The following is an 18253-nucleotide window of genomic DNA, read 5'->3' on the forward strand; positions in this document are numbered from 1 at the left end:
TATTTTCCTTTCTTCTCCACTCCTCAAAAAAGTATTTGTTGAACAGTAATTGTCCTGAGAATTGGACCTATTGTTATATAGATAAAATAATTTGAGAATAATATACAAATCCTATAGCCTCCAGCAGTTGCTTTTGATGTACAGTAGTTTGTTTTCCAACTCCTCCTTTGCCAATCCAGAAGAACCTAGAGTGTGAAATCTTTATTTTCTTCCTTTTGCTGTGGGACTACCTATAACCCCCATAAGGCTGAAGTCAGACCAGTGGAACATCTGTTAAAATGCAGATCAGGTTTTTCGTGCTCAAAGAAATGAGCAGTTTTAAAGTAAGCATTATCTCATCAGTATTCTGTACCATCATCTTAGTATGAAGGAGAAAAATACAACAATATACCTGTGAAGAAGAGAAGATAAAAGACCATGACTCAGAAGGGGGAAAATTGCTTCTTAATTGAGCTTAAATGTAAGAAAAGAGAGAAAAATAATCCCATAGCTTTCTCTTAGTGAGATATCTTTCATTCATTTGAAGTATATACATTTGTATGTCATCCAGTTTTAGTGTACCAGATGGAATATTTAGACGCAGAGAGAAGGCTTATGGGTGTTGTAGTCATGGAAGCTGAGTGCCAACTGTGAGACAGAACTGTCAAAGCTACTCAGAGAAACAGTGGTTAGGACTGCTTTGTGATAATTATATCCACCACCATGGTATCACTTGTAAGTCTAGACACACTGAAGTTATTTTGATTCCTTTCTTTTTTTCCTCCATGTAGATATCATTTTAAATCTGGAAGTTCTTTTATTTGTTTGTTTTTATAAGATTTTCTTCCTCTATGTACCATCTCTCAAAGTCAAATTCTCTCTCATATGTATTCAAACCCTAAACTATTAATTTTACTTAATCATCTTGTACTTAAGCTGCAGTTACAGTTTTTTAACTACTTGTTCTCCCTCCGGTTGCAATCAGTCAGTGACATAAGTGTTTGCTGTGAAGATGTTGTCTTCCTCAAACATTATTTTCATCATGCCATTTGCCAATTTAAGAACCTTCAAAAGTTTTGAATGGCATGACTAATCATGACAGGGAAAATATTATGTTTTAAACACTTAGAATACTTCATTCCTCTCCTGTTGAGAAAGGTTGATCTTAAGGAAAATCTTTAAATATTTTCCCCAGAGCTGATCACTGGCTGTAATTAGTGTAGAGTAGAGAAGGAGAAACAGGACTAACACAACCCATAAGAGTTTCTCATTGGTCGTCCAGAGAGGCCTGAAACCCCATTATCTTTTTGTCCCATCTCTCTCCATCATCTAACTCTGTCTTTGCCTGTGGACAACACACTTTTCAAATAGCTCTAAAAAGGAGGTAGGAAGTTGGAGCTTGATGACATATAAATACCATGAAGGAAAGGCACCTTCTAAACAAAGAGGCCCTGGAAGTAACCATCTGGGCATTTTTCTATGAGCATTAGTAGATATATCACCACTGTTAGAGATATTTAAAAATAATTTAGAACGTTTTGTTGTAGGATATATCATGTAATGCTCTTCCTTCCACACACAACTTGAGCTTGGTTCTTCCTGTCTGCTCAAGAAACTGTAATTTTCTTCACATTACTCTTCACACATTTGAAACTTGGTCTTACTTGTATTTCCCCTTGCTGGCAGCATGGCAGGAGATGGCATCCAGGCAGGGACTGAATGATAGCATAGCTGACTCAAAGAAACCCAGTAATACTCAGGCTATACTTGGAGATCCATCATCAGAAATTCTGAATCTCAGGTACAATATCCAACTGCTCCTCTGATTAAATCATCATTGAGGAAAGCCAACAGTACAATATACCGTAATGACTAAGATGTTAGAGTTGTGACACAAGCATTTGGAGAATGACCTAACGGGAGCCCTCATGGTTCTTGGTATACAACTTTAAAGTCAGAAGTAAATTATGTTAATTACTCTTGAGATTGAAATTGAGAGGATGCATTCTTTTAAACTATATGTATAATGGGAAGCTAGGTGCATATTACAATATATGTGTTCAATAGATTAGGAAAATTTAAGAAACACCGTCCTGAAATTGGCACATAAATATAAATTCTTAGGGCAATGAGATTTTTCCTCTATTTAGAGAGAGATGTGGAAAATGTACTGATGCATTCAAGATACTTGCTAGGCTTCACAGTCTTGTCCTGTTCATCATACTACTCCTTTCACGTCAATGGGCACCAGATTTAGTGCATCTGCTCCTAGAAGAGAAAGTTGTAGGAGTGTAGAACCAAAAATGGAAGACAAATATTTGGGTCTGAGGTAGAAATTCTGAAGAAATGTTACTGGAGTCAATAAGGGCTGGGGAGGTTGAGTTAAGGAAAGCCTGGTAGGGAAACAGCAGAGATTAAATGACAGTACAGAAAGCCAAGAATTACTGCCTCTATTCTACTAGCACCTATAACTCAGTGGTTTTCAATTCTAACTGTATATCATAAAGCCTTGTCTGCTCTTTAAATAAAAAAAAAAAATGCCTTGCCCCTACCCCAACATAATTAAATCAGAATTTATGGGGATGTTGCCTGGGTAACTTCATCAGTGTTTTTAAGTCTTCCAGATCTTTATTAATGTGCAACTGGGACTGAGAATCACTGACTAAACTTGAAAGATCATCTGGCAATGTTGAGAATTGGCTTAATTTGAATGAAACAGAGAACTACAGGTTCCTATGGAAAAAAGACGTGTTCTACCTATATGAGATACCAGAAATCTTAGTGGCCACATAACAAGGGGTTGAGGAGAACAGAACAAAGACGGAAGGGAAGTGGTGTAATCGGTCAAGCAATTTATTCACAAATGTCATTGAACGCACTTAGACTCAACCACAATTCTCTCTGTTGATAAAATTTTAGGAGAAAAATAAGAGAAGGACTCCCAGAAGGATACTTCTCTGTACCCAGAAGAGACTTCAGAGCAGAGGCCTCAGGGCAGATTTGAGGAGCTGAGAACAAGCCAAGTATGAATCATCCTTGAAGTCAGAGTTTTAATAAATTAGGTTTTAGGGCTAGGCATGGGCAGATCCCAAGTTCTAAATTAGAGAAACTATTCACCCGCAGGCATACTACATTCTGGTTATATTGCTGAATAGGAAGTATTTTCAGTAAAAGAGAAATCCACAATCAATTTATTGCTATTATATAGCAATAAATAGGTAGCAAACTAATAAAAAGGTAGCAAACTACCTTTTTGTTAGAACACAATGTCCCTTCATTCAAGCCTTTCTTTTTTTTTCAGTTTTAGTAGTTTCTAAGCTATTTTGAATATTTTAATAATTTTGGAGATTCTTCCCTTTTCCCAATCTGTCTTTCCATGGCAGATTCATTAGATGTTTTTAATTCTGGCTTATCATTTGGCCTAACCTCTTAATTGACTTCTTTGTATGCCCACTTTTCACCTTGATGTTTATTCAGCATTTATGTTTTCAGTCTATGCATTTCTCATGAGAATAGCTTGGTGAGTTTTTTATTTTCAAATTCATTGCCCAAATCATCTTTAAACGGAATATACTGCCTCTTTCATGACAGTTCCGAGCTCACTGAGCGGCTGAGCATTGTGAGAGAGGACAAGGGAATAATTGAGATTGGTGTTAATTAAAAGTTGTGGCTTTCATCTAGCACCTCAGATTTTTCTTCACTGCCCCTAGCATTCCTCACTTTACTCCTTTATCAACTCTTCTGCAAGTCTGTCATTCCTTTTAATCACTTTGGCTATCAGAGTTACTCAAACTTCACTCGTTTTTGACAACTTTGAGAGTTTTCAGGAGTACTGGTCAGATCACTTACATTGGGATTTATCTGATTTTTCCTAATGATTCAACAGAAACCGTGGGTTTCTGGGGAGAAGAGTGTAGAAGGAAAATGCTCTTCTCATCACAACCTTTCAAAAGTACATGCTATCAAAATAAGACATCACTATTGTTGTTAATTTTGGTCACGTGGTGTTCATTGGGTTTCTTCATTGTTAATGTACTCATCTTTTCCCCTCTTTTCCACACTCTACTCAGAAGTCACTATGCACATCCCACCCATGAAGGGTGGGGAGTTATGCCCCACCTTCTTGAAGGAAGAGTATCTATATAAATTACTTGGAATTCTGCATGAAAGAGTTTGCAGTAAACCCCCCACCACCACCTTGATTAAAGTGTGATTGACAAATAAAAATTGTAAGTACTCGAGCTATACAATGTGATGATTTCATATACGTAAATATACATTGCCAAATGATTACCACAGTCAAGCTAATTAACACATCCATCACATCACATAATTATCTTTTTCTGTGGTGAGAACATTCAAGATCAACTCCCTTAGCAAAGTATAAATATAAATAATAATACAATATTATTAGCTATAGTCACCATGTTATACATGAAATCTCCAACACTTACTGCAGTAGCTTTTTAATTGGCATTCTTACATTCGCTCATCACTATCCGTTCTGTGCTCCTTGCTTCCATACTATAGACACAGAGGTCATTTTGAAGCAGATATTCATTCTCTGTTTAAAACCTTTCAGTGGTCACCCACTGATGGAAATGTAAACTCTAAATCCTAAACTCAAGGTATAGAGCCGTGTACACAATATTATTCTCAACCAGTCAATTTCAACTTTGGTTCACATGGAATCATCAAGTTGCTTTGGTGCATGTAGATTCCTGATTTCTACTCTAGAGATCTCCAATCTATTAGTGAAATATGGCTTTGAAATATATTAGTACATATTACCTTTTTATTATTATAAAATATGTATTCTCACACAATTATTTTTATAAAAGCCATCATCCCAATAATTATATTTACTTATAATATTATTCATACATTTTCTGTTTTTTTTTTCAGTTGATTATTTGGAATCAGTGATTGCCTTTTGGTAATTCAGAAGTACTTGGGTACATGTTATAAGCATTTTAATTCCCTCTCATTTCTACATTTTCAGTAAAGTGTTTCCATGGTGCTGAAAAAATGTAATTACTTTATAATCAAGAAATGTATTTTAATGCTGTTACGGACCTCTAGAGCAATGAAAACTTCTAATCTAAAATATTCCCCAGATAAGCTATATTATGAAGTATCATCTGCATATGTTATTAATTTCTCTTCATAATCTCTAACCTCATTTGCCTATGCTAAATTATATTTATTATTGATTTGAATAATTATGGTAGAATATTCTCACATTAGTTTCTTAAAAGATGAGATAGAGATAAATTATGATTTATTTATATATAAAGAAACAATTTAACTAGGGGACATTATTTAATATTAGAAAAAGTATATTTAGTTATTCATTATATTTTGAAAACATTTTATTTCTATATTAGCTATTTTTAAATTCAAATCTAGCAAGTGCAAAGTATTCACAAATCAAGTTTCACTACAAAAACCATCTATTTTATACTGTTAGAGAGACCAATATTTTCTTGAGCCAAATATAAGTATTAAAATTCAAAGTATATTAGGAATAAGATGTTATTTTGGATATAATTTGATAATGCTATAATTTTGTTTCTCTTTTTGGAAATTATTTTTGGTATTCCTGATTATTGAAGTAATATATTCGCATTGTCAAAATTTTGAAATTGAATAATGTAAGTTAGATAATTTGTCTTTAGAGCCATATCGTCCACATTTGCTGTTATGAAAAACTGTCCTTGAAGAAAACGTATTATCTAAGTATATAGTAGTGAAGTGTGTGTGCGTGTGTATAATCATAAAGTGAGGAAAGTTTCCAGAATCCAGAAGCCAAATATGAAAGAAAGCACAATAAGTGAGCCCAGAGTGGAGGAAGCAGATGTAGACTGCGTGAATCATGTCAAATCAGACCTCTGCACTAGATTCTGGAGTATCCTATAGAAGAATGTTGATCAAATGACTGTATGCTCCTGGTTTCTCTCCCCAGAAAGGTTCACATAGACATAGCTCTCAGGTGATTAGGTGAAAGCAGCAGATATATGGCAGGGTCTTTCAATTTAACAAAAGGCAAAGGACAGAAAGGAAATGAACCAAGCAAATCTGAGCTGGCAGACAAACTAGGTCTCGCATACAATAAACTTCAGTATTAAAGAAAATGATCTCATAATGAAAGTCTCTGATGTAGGAAAGAATATCAGATATCTAAACATAGGTTGATTGTATAAAATATATGATAAACTGTCTAATTTATGGTGCTAAAAAAGAAGGCAGGCCTGTAGTATTAGGAAATAGCTTTTAAGTATATAACACAAATATTTACAGATTATGAAGAAAATTTGCAATTCCATCATCAATAGTTAAGAATTTCACAAACTTCTATCAGGATAGATCATGCGGACAAAAATGTCAAGAAAGAAATTTAAGATTTTAGTATCACCAAACCACACACTTGATCTGATGGACAATATTCCTCCATAGAAAACAGACATCAGCTCAGAAGTCTCTTACCATCTTCTTATCGTACAGCTACATGTTCATCACCTTTGCTGTCAAGCTCTACCTCCTTTGTCTCAGGTGTCTCTCCCTTGTATCTAAACCAGTTTTCCAACTGTACTCTGTATCCCATCTCATTCCTATACCTTTCTCAATAATACAAGGGAAGCCTTTAAAAGACAAAGCCAGGCTTTTAGAAAAAAGAGAGAACAAGAAATAGAATAGAAAAGGTAAATAGATTGCATGTTTCATATTAATTTTTATATCCACTGTTCATATTCCTATTAGTGCTTATTTTCTGAAACAATTCTCATGCTGGAACTAAATTATCCATTGAAAATAGCGAACACACAAGATTGAGCTCCTCCTGTAAAATTTGTTTCTGGTCTATTGCACATTTGCCAAAAGTTAGCTAAAAAGAATACTTTGCATGCTCTTGAGAAGGTCTCTAGCAAAAGAAGCAAATAGAGACAGGTCAACTTTAATTCACTGGCTTTCCATGTTGAATACTATTATTTTTAGAAAAAGTAAATAAAGATCCCATATTTTTCTTATCTTTAGGTAATTATTCTATTTAATCTTTTTTTGAAGTAAAAGATAAAAATATATAAATTTCATTTCTCATCATAAGTTCCGTCAAGATCATGACTTTTTTTTTTTTTTTTTTTTTGAGACAGGGTGTTGCTACGTTGCCCAGGCTGGAGTGCAGTGCCACGATCATGGCTCACTGCAGCCTCAATTTCCTAGGTTCAAGCAATCCTCTCACCTTAGCCCCTAGAATAGCTGGTATTACAGTCACATGCCACCCTGCCTGTCTAATTAAAAAAAAAAAAAATTTGTAGGGACAGAGTCTTACTATGTTGCCCAGGCTGGTCTTAAACTCCTGGCTTCAGGTGATCTTTCTTCCTCAGCCTCCCAAAGTGTTGGGATTATAGGCATGAGCCACTGTGCCCAGCAAAGATCATGACATTTTTGTAAGTCATGATACCAGCCATTTAGTCCATCTTGTATGTATTCGAACTGAGAACTCAAAATTTTATACATGAAATTTCTGACCTTAGGCATTTTCTATAGTACAATGAACCATGGATTAAGATTCTAATGGAAGGCAATTGGATTGTATGAATCAGTATTTCCAAAAATGTAAAATAATAGATAAATCAAGTCATTTATATTTGGCTTAAAGCCATACATTAATTAATTAATTAATCTAACCTTTATTAAATACTTACTGTTGCTAAGTACCATTATAAGTACTGGAAATACATATTTAAATGAGAGCCAGTATAGATCAGTTATGTTTTGAGTTTGGCTATTGTAATGTATGTTTGAGACATAAATGTTTTAAAACACACAAATATCTATTCTCTCATGTATAAGAAGTCCAGGGAAAGGGTGATGCTGCAGCTACACAAAGTGATCATGTACTCTTGTTCCTTCTGTTTCTTTTCTCTGCCCAATGTGATTTTAATTTTTAGATTGATCTCATGGACCACGATGACCAAGATGCCGTAGCTTCAGTTATTACAATCTTGCTCCAAGGAGCAGAAAATCAGAGAGAGAAGGAAATTTAAAAGGTACCCCATCTTTCAACACACATTTCCAGAAGTTCCGTATGGCACTTTCTACAAATCAATCACATAGCCATATGGCTTTGAAATGGTCTGCACTCCACAGGTTTCCAGCAGTCATTATCTCAATAAATAAAATCATAATTCTATTAATGAATAGATAAGGAAAAATGTATGTTGTATGATTGTAGGTGGTCTAGCCATCTTAATCTCACAGTTTCTTCCTGCCTTCAAATAAATAGATGAATAGATACTTAAATAAAGTTCAGTGGTAGGTATAGTATTTAGGAGTAGTTAGGTCTTTTCTTTTGTAGTGTGGGTCATAATAGATGGAGTGGTCAAGTTACATTGGAAAACCCATAAGCAGAATAATTTGCATATATTTTAATTAATGATGTTGGTTTCAAAAATCTCCAATATATTGCAAAAATTCCCCAAAGGGGATGAAGAAAGTAGACTAATAGTTTGGTATAAGGTATTTTACTTGTACTATCTCATTTAATTCTCACACAACTCTATGAAGAAAGGGATATTATTTCAACTTCCCTGATAGGGATATGGTTTCAGAAATGGAAAGAAAAATACATATTCAGGACTACATTGCTAGTAATAAATATTAGTAGTATTGAAATCTAGATTTTTCTCTGAGATTCTATTATTTTTAATATACCTTAAGCTGTCAAAAGCCTCCAAATCCAAGATGCAGAACTGGAAAATAACCTTCTCAGCCTTTTTAAAATAATACAGTTAAAACTTATTTTTGAGGGATTCTCCTAATGGTATATCCTTTCATCCAACTAACACTCCAAGGGCTTGGATTTCAAATATCTCATCACATAAACATCATCCTTCCCTAAATCTGTTATCCCAATGTTTTTTGGCTTTCTAGTATCTCTTGAACAAACTTGCTGTGTTTTGAGAATTGCTTGCTTTAGGAGTTCTACCTCCCCTAGCTTTTTCTCTTCAATCTATAAATAGACATAGGCTAAGAAGTGCATGTTCTCACTCTCGCAGCTATGGCACAGGACCATAACTCAGTATTTCAACAATTGCACTTGCCTGGATGAAGCTTTATCTGGCAGTAATTCCCATGGGTAAGTACACTCTGTGTAGGGTCTATTCATTGGCAAGATGGCAAAATTGATTAGTGGATTTCTGGGAGTAATAGTGGTTGAAATTTTGACTGTGGTTATAGAGCTGATGGCAACGCATCAGAGTCTTGGTGGCAGTCACGCTGAGTTCCTGGCAGCTGAACGTAGTAGAGGTAGCAGTAGTCTCCGTCATGTTTTTCTCAAGCCAGTTCCTGGAGTGTTTTGGACCACTGTTCCTGAAACTTGAGTGTTGAACCACCTTTTTAGCAATTCTGTTAGTTTCTCAATATATTTCTGATCAACTTTTTGTATTATACAACCAAAGACTTATTGTAATGGAGAATTATGAATAATACATTTAATATCACAATTAGAGAAAAGCAAAATTGCTATAATGGAAAGGTAAATTTGCTGGAGAAAAAACACTGGGCCTGGAGTAGCATATTCAGTCTCTCACTAGTTTTGTAACTAGAAAAAGACATTTAGTTTTTTCTATTTAATCTATGAATAGGCATAATATTTATTAAGATTCCATCTTTCTAATTTTTTTTCTCCCCAAAGAAGAGATTCGGTGAAATTGAGTAATGTATTGCTTAAGATCACAGAGGTCCATGATAGTGGTGGTTAAATCCTAGCTTTACACTCTGCCTTTGTGACCTTGACTCAATCACCTACACTCTCTCTGTCTCAGTTTCCTCATCTAGAAATTGCATAGTAATAGTACTTAGATGATAGGGTTCTTTGGAGGTTTAAATGAGTTATCCTGTCTACAAGCCTTAGACATTGTCTGGCATTGAGACCGCTTTGTTAAGTGATTATATGTTAGCTAAAATTGTTGTTGTTACTGTTTGTATGATGATATTGGTAGAACTTTATTAAAACACAAATTCTAGGGCCTCAAGATAGACCAACTATGTCAGAAACTCCAAGGTTTACACTTGCACATTTATATTTACAATAATTATATACACTGATTGATTCTGGAGCACAACTAGGGGTAAAAACTGCTGAACCATGAATATCTGGGGTCATTATTAATGCCAGCCAACTGACAGAATCTCTGTATTTTCACACCTTGGTTAAAACATGCATTAATATGTTAAGTTGAATAGGCAAAAATTTATGGTAATAATACAGAAACAGCATGATGTAATGAAAAGTACCCTAGAGGAAGTTCAAGAGACATTTTCTAGTTTCTGGCTCTCACACCAACTCACTTATTAAAATTGGACTCTTCACAGAATTTCTTAGTCCTTTAGTTTCCCAAACCAAAAACCAAGGAACGTTGTCTAGATGATCCATAATGTTTTTACATAGAGAAACATTGATAGTATTTAGGAGGATATATATCTATATATAGACACACACACATAAATACATACATGTGCATGCATGCACACCACCCCCATACCCACTATATATATATATATATGGCTTCACTCTCTGGCTTTGTGACCTTGGGCCAGTCACCTAAACACTCTCTCTCTGTTTCCTCATTGAGAAATTGCAGAGTAATTGTACTTACATGATGGAGTTCTTTGGAAGTTTAAATGAGTTATTCTGTCTAAAGGGCACTTAGCTAGGCAATGTCTAAGCCATTTAAACTATGTTTGTATATATATGTGTATATATATATGTATACGTGTATATATATATGTGTATATATATATGTATACGTGTATATATATATGTATATATGTGTGTATATACATGCACAAACACACACACACATATGTGCAGAGAACAGGATGGTTCAGGAATCAGAAAGACCTTACTGAACCATCGTTTAGTGCTTGACTTTGAGCAAGCATCTTAATCACCTCAGCCTCTCCCTTTGTAAAATGAAATCATGAGAAACTTAACTACAATAGTAAGTTAAGATACATAAAAAATAAGTAGGAGTTTTTAAATATTTGTGTTCTTTAAATTTCACAATTTTATTATTGTTTGAATTAAAGTAGACCCCACACTGTATTTAATCATTTTTATATATCTAAATATTTAGACCTTGATGAAAATACAAAAAGAATGCTTAGAAATAACAGAATTTCAGAGGAATCATGAGAAAACATATTGAAAATATATTTTACATCTTGAAAATGTATTTTAAATCTTGATATGTATAAAAAACCTTAACCAAAAATACATTGTAGTTGATGATTTGTAAATCTTTCTTTTCTGTTATGCATTGGGTGTTACTGAATACTTTCATCCTCTACCCAATATCTTTGTTTATTTTATGCCACTTTGGAAGTGATTGTTTTTTTAAGAATGGATGATATGATGGCTAACACAAAAAAACACTGAAAGGTCAAAGGCAGTAAAGTATGTTTTTTTTTTCTAAGCAGAAATAAAAATGACTTTACCCTTCTGCAATGTTTCACTTTCATGCTTTTTATATTGGCTCAGTCAGGAAATACATCTCATTCACATTGATCATTATAGCACATGCCATCAGGATAGACATAGCAGACTGTTCAAAAATAAATCAGCTAGACACCAATGAACATCAAGAAGTAATACTCTCTGAGTTGCCTACAGTCTTGTAACCCATATATTTATGTCAACTTGAAGGAAAATGTATAGACAATAAGTGAACATTAATGTAACAATGTTTGAGAAAAGAAAATGGTAACTATGGTTTTCATGTAAGAAATTCAATAGATGTTCATTTTTAAAGAAGATAATTTTTCTACTTAATGTCTATAGCTGTTTATATACTATCATCTGTCCTCTGAGTATGAAATTAACAACTTTTTATTTATAAATATTCTTACCTATGGTATTTACATATAATGTTCTATAGAATGTTCACCACGAGCATTGTTGCCAAAATATTTTTAACTGGATAGCCTGAGTCCTTATACTTTTCAACTAGCTATTCTTGACTCCTGATATTTTATTATAATTAAAATATATTCTATGCTCTATTGTTAACTTGTTATTAATTTCTTTTTTTCAACCTTTCTTTTTATGATTCAATACTCTTTCTTCAAGCTCAAATGTTTCCAAATTAATGTAATTGGGGTTAACTTGATAAAACTATCTCTTTTTTTTCTGTAGGCATCTATTTTTTGTTAAGATTGCCTGCCTCTTGAAATAGGTAAGACAAATCTATAAAACATCAGATATTTCTGCAATAATCAGGGATTACTTGTTTTTGTTACATGCTTTCATAAAACATGAAATAATTATTTGACCAGAAATAATTATTTGTCCACTATAACTTCAGAACAAATAAATAAAAATATGAAAATGTTTACAAACTATAAATTCCCACACAAATAAATTATCATTTTTATAGCTGCTTTATCACATGATATTCTGGGGTATACACCTCTACATACATTTTTCATAATATTCCCAGTGGAGCACCTCTCTCTCCTCACTGCTTTACTAGATCTGTTGAAAGCAGGGACAAAATAGTTGATTTTATTTTCAAGTTGGAAAAATGTGGCTTAAAGAATCCATATAATAGAGAAGGCAAAAGGACTTAAATACTATTTGGTTTCTCATTTATTTCAAAGATATTTATCTTTTAATTAGAAAATGAAGAAATGATTATAATAACTGATTAAGTCTCAACAAATAAGAAAAGATAAAATTTTACCTGGCTCTGGGTAAAGAGAACATTCATTACCTTTAAATAACGACTACTTAGTATACTACAAGAATTTGTGTACTGAGGATATCCTGCCCCAACCTACACCCCTTGTCCTCCTGATTCACGCTAATTTTTCAAGACTCAGCCTATGTGTTATGTCTTCAGTGAAGCATTATTTCTCCTTCCTTTGCACTTACCCACCCTGTTCTTCATACCTATATCATCTATAGAATTTAACACACTAAAATTGCAGTGTTGGATTTTTACAAAATCTTAAATTTTAAGTTACATGAGGGCAATAGTTGTGTTTTATTAATCTTAGCATCATTGCTGATAGCACAGTGGAAATCTCTTGAAAAATGTTTTTAAAATGAGTTAATCATAAAATGAATTTTATAAATATTTAAGAAATCATGAAAGATGCCAGAGGCACTGAAACATTTTCATCAGTTGCTTTCAAATCATGTTCTTCAGTGTCTTAGTGGTCCCTTAGCTGTTTCTGATGTGAGTGTAAGTAGGGAGCTGAGAGTCCAGCTGCTAACCTCTACTCTTTCTGCAAAATCCAGGTTTCCCCTTCCTTGACACATTGACCAGGGTGGCTTCGCCCATTTCTGATTTATATATTATGGTCTGCATAACATTTTATTTTAAGAAATTAGTTTTTCACTAGAGAAATCAGATCTGAAGTTCCAGGTTAAGGTGATCAAATGACTCCATTCCAAAAACCGGTAATGTTATGTTCTATAACTGCGCTGTTTAGTATGGTAACCAATACCTACATATATCTACTTAAATTTAGATTAATTGCAATTAAATAAAATTTAAAATTCAGTTTTTTAGTCACGTTGTCTCATTTTTTCATTTTACAGTACTTTCATTTTTAATTATTATGAATACATAATAGCTGTACATATTTATGGGGTACACTGATATTTTGATACAAGCATAAAATGTGCAATGATCAAATCAGGATAATTGTGTTAGGAACATTTTAATTTCCCTCTTTTAGTTATTTTGAAATGTACAATAAATTATTGTTAACTCTAATTGCCCTACTGTGCTACCAGACACTAGGTCTTCTTCCTTCTAGTTAACTGTATTTTGTTAGCTAATCATCAGCTCCCTATCTCCACCTCAAGGCCTGGCTGGCTTCACCATTCAAGTGCACAATAACTGCACAAGTATAGTATCATTTTGAACACCACACAACATAATATTTCCATCATCACAAAGTTCTGTTGGACAGCTATTTTTTTCTAAAACAAATTAACTCTAATACCAATGATGGTAAAATCTTAGAATAATTTGAGAGAGGAAACAAGGGTAAATTATTAAGAAAGTACATGAGTTTGATTTTTCAGATTCTACACCATATGCAAAATTATGCAGCATTTTTCTTTCTGTACTCGGCATATTTCATTTAGCATAATGTCTTCCAGGTTAATCCACATTGTTGCAAATAGTATGATTTCTTTCTTTTTCTCTTTCTTTCTTTCTTTCTTTTTTTGTCTTCTGTTTTTTAACAGCTGAATAATATTTTATTGTGGCGAATAGTAGAGTGGTTACTGGAGGTTGGGAGGCAGGGGATATGAGAGATGCTAGTTAAAGGTACAACTTTTAGTTAAAGAATTAATAAATTCAGGAGACCTAATAGTATAGTAACTATAGTTAATTAATAATAATGTATACTTGAGAATAGGGCTTATCTTCTCTGATCTATTCTAAGATAATAGTTTAGGAGTGTTCTACCACACACACAGTGTGGTAACTCTGTGAGGTGATAGATCTATGTTAACTAGTTTGATTGTGGTAATCATTTTACAATGTATATATATCAAAACATCTTGTTGTACATCTTAAATATTTTTACGTTTTGTTTGTCAATCATCTCAGTAAAGCTGGAAACAAAAGTGTATAAAATGCTCAGTTGACTTCTGTTAAGAGACCTGTTCCATGTGATTTTTTCCAATGGTTTTTAACGTATTTTGTAGGATAGAAGAATAGCAGACTAAAAGTGAGAAACCTGGAGGGAGAGTCCGTTTCTTGTTATATCTATAATATGTAAACCATATATCTATAACATGTAAATCAAACAACATATATGAAACACAGGTAAAACTTATATAGTATAATATCTATCTCTATCAGTCTTGGTAATAACAATTACATGATAACGATTAAGTGATAGGAATGATAATGAATGCTTAAAGTATTAACGTTATAGATTATTTTAAATGCCTTTTTTATAACTCTAATTCCCGAATTGCTCATATAGCTGCTTTCCCAACAGGGCAAACGTTCGACTTCCACACTGAGACACGAATTACAAACAAAAAGTGGCATACTGAAGTGAATAGGAGCAGAGACTTTGGGGCTCAAATGTCAAGAGTCTGAATCCTGGCTTCAGACCATGGACTGTGGCTTTCTGTCTCAATAGGGTCAATAGGGTCATTTGTCCCACCTTGATCTATCTTTCTTAATCAACTATATTTCCATTGAATTTTTGCTGTTATACAAAACCAAACATGTTTCTCTGTCACTGAAGAAGCTATTTTTATAAACCTGCAGAGTTTCGGACAACAAACTAATATATCCTGGTCTTGGTATTTCCTAGAATGATGTCCAAATTTCATCTCCGATTAAATAATTTTTAACTTTTGAAACCATTACTTCTATCTTTAGTATTGCAGTCCAATTGTGAAAAATCCAATAAATTCATTTTTCCCATATCTCTCCTCTAGCATGTATTTGTGTGGATTTCCGATGAAATACACTTTCAATTCATTTAATGTATTGGATATATACCTTTGAAAGGATTAGAACAAAAACCATTATGGGATGCCTATAAAAGAAATCATTTTAAACTAGCCTCATATCTGTTTTGCAAGGAGTGTATATAAAGTAACAACTATAGAAACAATATCTAAGATGTAATTTCTCCATCATGGCTTTTTCAAAATTTTTCATAGTATCTTTGTGTAAAATCTCAAGAAATGTGCGCTGAGTTCAGTGAAAGGTTTTTAGTTTGTTAAGTAAGCACACTAAAGGAGTGCCAATTAAGTAATTTAGTGGAATAGTTTTTTGTATAATGAAAGGTTGTACTTTAAAGACTCTTTCCCAAACTGCATTATATAACACATAAATGGATATGAAATCAGGAAGTTGAGAGTTACCCTCTGATACCTAACATCATAGGGCTTTCACCTTCATTTAGTTTTTTTTTTTGGGGGGGGGTGAACTTAGATAGTTTTCTTATTAAATCTACAAATACAAACATTACTGGATTGGAAGAGTTAATGAATGATAGAATTGAGGTTTAAAAAGTATCAAAATCTAAGAAGTGCAATCTACAGAAATAAAAGTTAAGACATGCATTCGTGTTCATAAAATTCACTACAAAAGAATAGTTAAGAAACATAAAGTCAAATACTGCATTTTCTCACTTATAACTGAAAGCAAAATAATGTACATACTTGGAATTGAGTGTGGAATAACAGATATTGGAGACTTGGAAAAGGGGAGAGTGGAAGAGGGATGAAGGCTGAGAAATTACTTAATGAGTACAATGTACATTATTCATGGGTTGCACTGAAAGTCCAGACTTCAGCACTAAGCAATATATCTATGTAACAAAGCTGAATTTGTACTCTTTACATTTATTTATTTATTTATTCACTTTTTAAAAGTAAGAGGGGGCTCTTTTTCTACAGCTATTTGTGTAGTTATACCTCAGGAAATTTGATAACTATGAAAACATTGTGTAAAATATTAAAGTAATTTATTAATTCATTAATAGTAGTACACTAGAAACATGCTATTGTAGTCTGCATTGATGAGATGTACTGAGCTCAGTTTTTGAGTTCTTATTTTGGGAAAGCATTGAAAATATATAAGATTACTCTAAAGAGTTTGGTAGGAGCAGAGTAATATCATAAAAAGAAAAGTTGATAAAATTATGTTTAGTGCTGAGAAGAGAAGCCATGGCCATAGACCTGTCTGTACACACTTGAAAGACTGCCTTGGTTGTTTTTATTTGTTTATCTACCACCCATTAGCCAAATTTAGACCAAACGTGAGAGACTTATATGGAAATACATATGCCTGAGTATAAGAGTTATCTTTCCTACACTCAGGATTGGCTAAAAATATAAATAACATCTCAATTCTCCGTTCATGAATATGTCCAAGGTAATTAAGGATGTTGAAGGAGATAATCTTTATCGGATGAAATGCATCACTAAATGCTAAATTAGGGTACAGAACGACCCAGAAAAAAACCTGTACACTGTAATACCTCAAGACCACATGAATCATGTCTGTATTTGGCAGCTGAATTAAAACTTTAAGCCATAATTAGATTACTGTTGTAAGATAATAAGGTTGGCAATGCTACAGACTGTCAGAAAGTGTAAAATATAGTAGGGCAAGATAAGGGTGCTAACTCTTGCTGAATGTTAGTCTGAAGTACTGGTGCTAGGCATCTGATACATTGGATCTCGTGTGACCAGTGTAAATCGTCAAAAGCAAAACCAAAAACCTCTCAAATCAACTATGCTGTTTACATGAAGATATACTAGATAAATCATCAGGAAGAGTAATAATTAAAATGGCCTCTAAAAACTTGTATAAAATATATAGCAGATAAAAGAAAGGTAAATTATAAAATCCAAAGTGAGTCCCCTCCCTGATGTTTCAAGTATACGATGATTTTAACATAACCTCTCTTGATGCCTACCACATTGCATTCTTATTCAGTTTTTCTGTTAGGAGTCATAAGTTTCTAATGTTGTGTGTTCTCTCTAATAGGATCAAATGGTCTATGAAAAGATTATTGACTTGTATTTGTATTATAGTTACTAATTCTGTTTCTACTATCTTACTAGTAATCAGCAAGTACTCATAACTTGTGCTTCTTTGGTATATAACGTTCTCTCTCCTGTCTTTAGCTCCCTATCTGTAAACTTATAGGGCTAGGCTGGCTGGCTTTTAAGTACAGTATATTTACCTTCTGAAATTATTTGATTCTTTACCACCAAAGTCCAAACAGAACCTACTTTCACAGGGGAATTTTGATGACAGATGGCCTCTACTTTTTATCTACTATTTGCAACATCAGAGAGGCGTATGCTAGTCTCTCTTCATCCTGCTATGCATAGGAATCATAGCTTTTCATGGGTACTTACCAGAAAGCCTTTAGTCAGGAATTCTTCAGTTTTGCTTTCCAAGAATTCAATAAATCTGAAATCCACAGGAAAAAAAATGGCCCTTTTCAACTCAGCTTTTGCTTTTTAGCTTTTGCTGGAGCTAAATAAATAAAACTCAAAGGTTAACACAGTAGCCTGGGTACTACCCTGGCTTGATGGCAGTTTTGCCTTATCAGAAAGTACTCAGAATGAGTTTCCCACATGATTGCATTACGTTTTCAATTTCCCACCTGTTTCGTAGGACATGTGTAAAATACATTTTGCTTCTGCTATCTCCAGTTTTAACATTTTCCCATTTCCTATGTTTAAGCTCATAGAATTTTAAAGTAGCCA

At 33.4% G+C, this 18253-nt stretch overlaps 1 long non-coding RNA gene across 1 annotated transcript in view; it reads left to right on the plus strand.

Annotated features, from left to right (window-relative positions):
- The window catches only part of LOC103786825 (uncharacterized), a 120019-nt gene extending 104574 nt beyond the window's left edge, over positions 1-15445 (plus strand). Inside the window, exons 2-5 of the long non-coding RNA XR_612562.5 lie at positions 7929-8027; positions 9036-9115; positions 12176-12215; positions 15007-15445. This is a non-coding gene — a long non-coding RNA (uncharacterized LOC103786825). The remainder of the gene's footprint in view (positions 1-7928; positions 8028-9035; positions 9116-12175; positions 12216-15006) is intronic.
- The last annotated feature ends 2808 nt before the right edge of the window (positions 15446-18253 follow it).

Source organism: Pan paniscus, chromosome 5 (genome assembly GCF_029289425.2).
Source record: "Pan paniscus chromosome 5, NHGRI_mPanPan1-v2.0_pri, whole genome shotgun sequence".
NCBI lineage: Eukaryota > Metazoa > Chordata > Mammalia > Primates > Hominidae > Pan > Pan paniscus.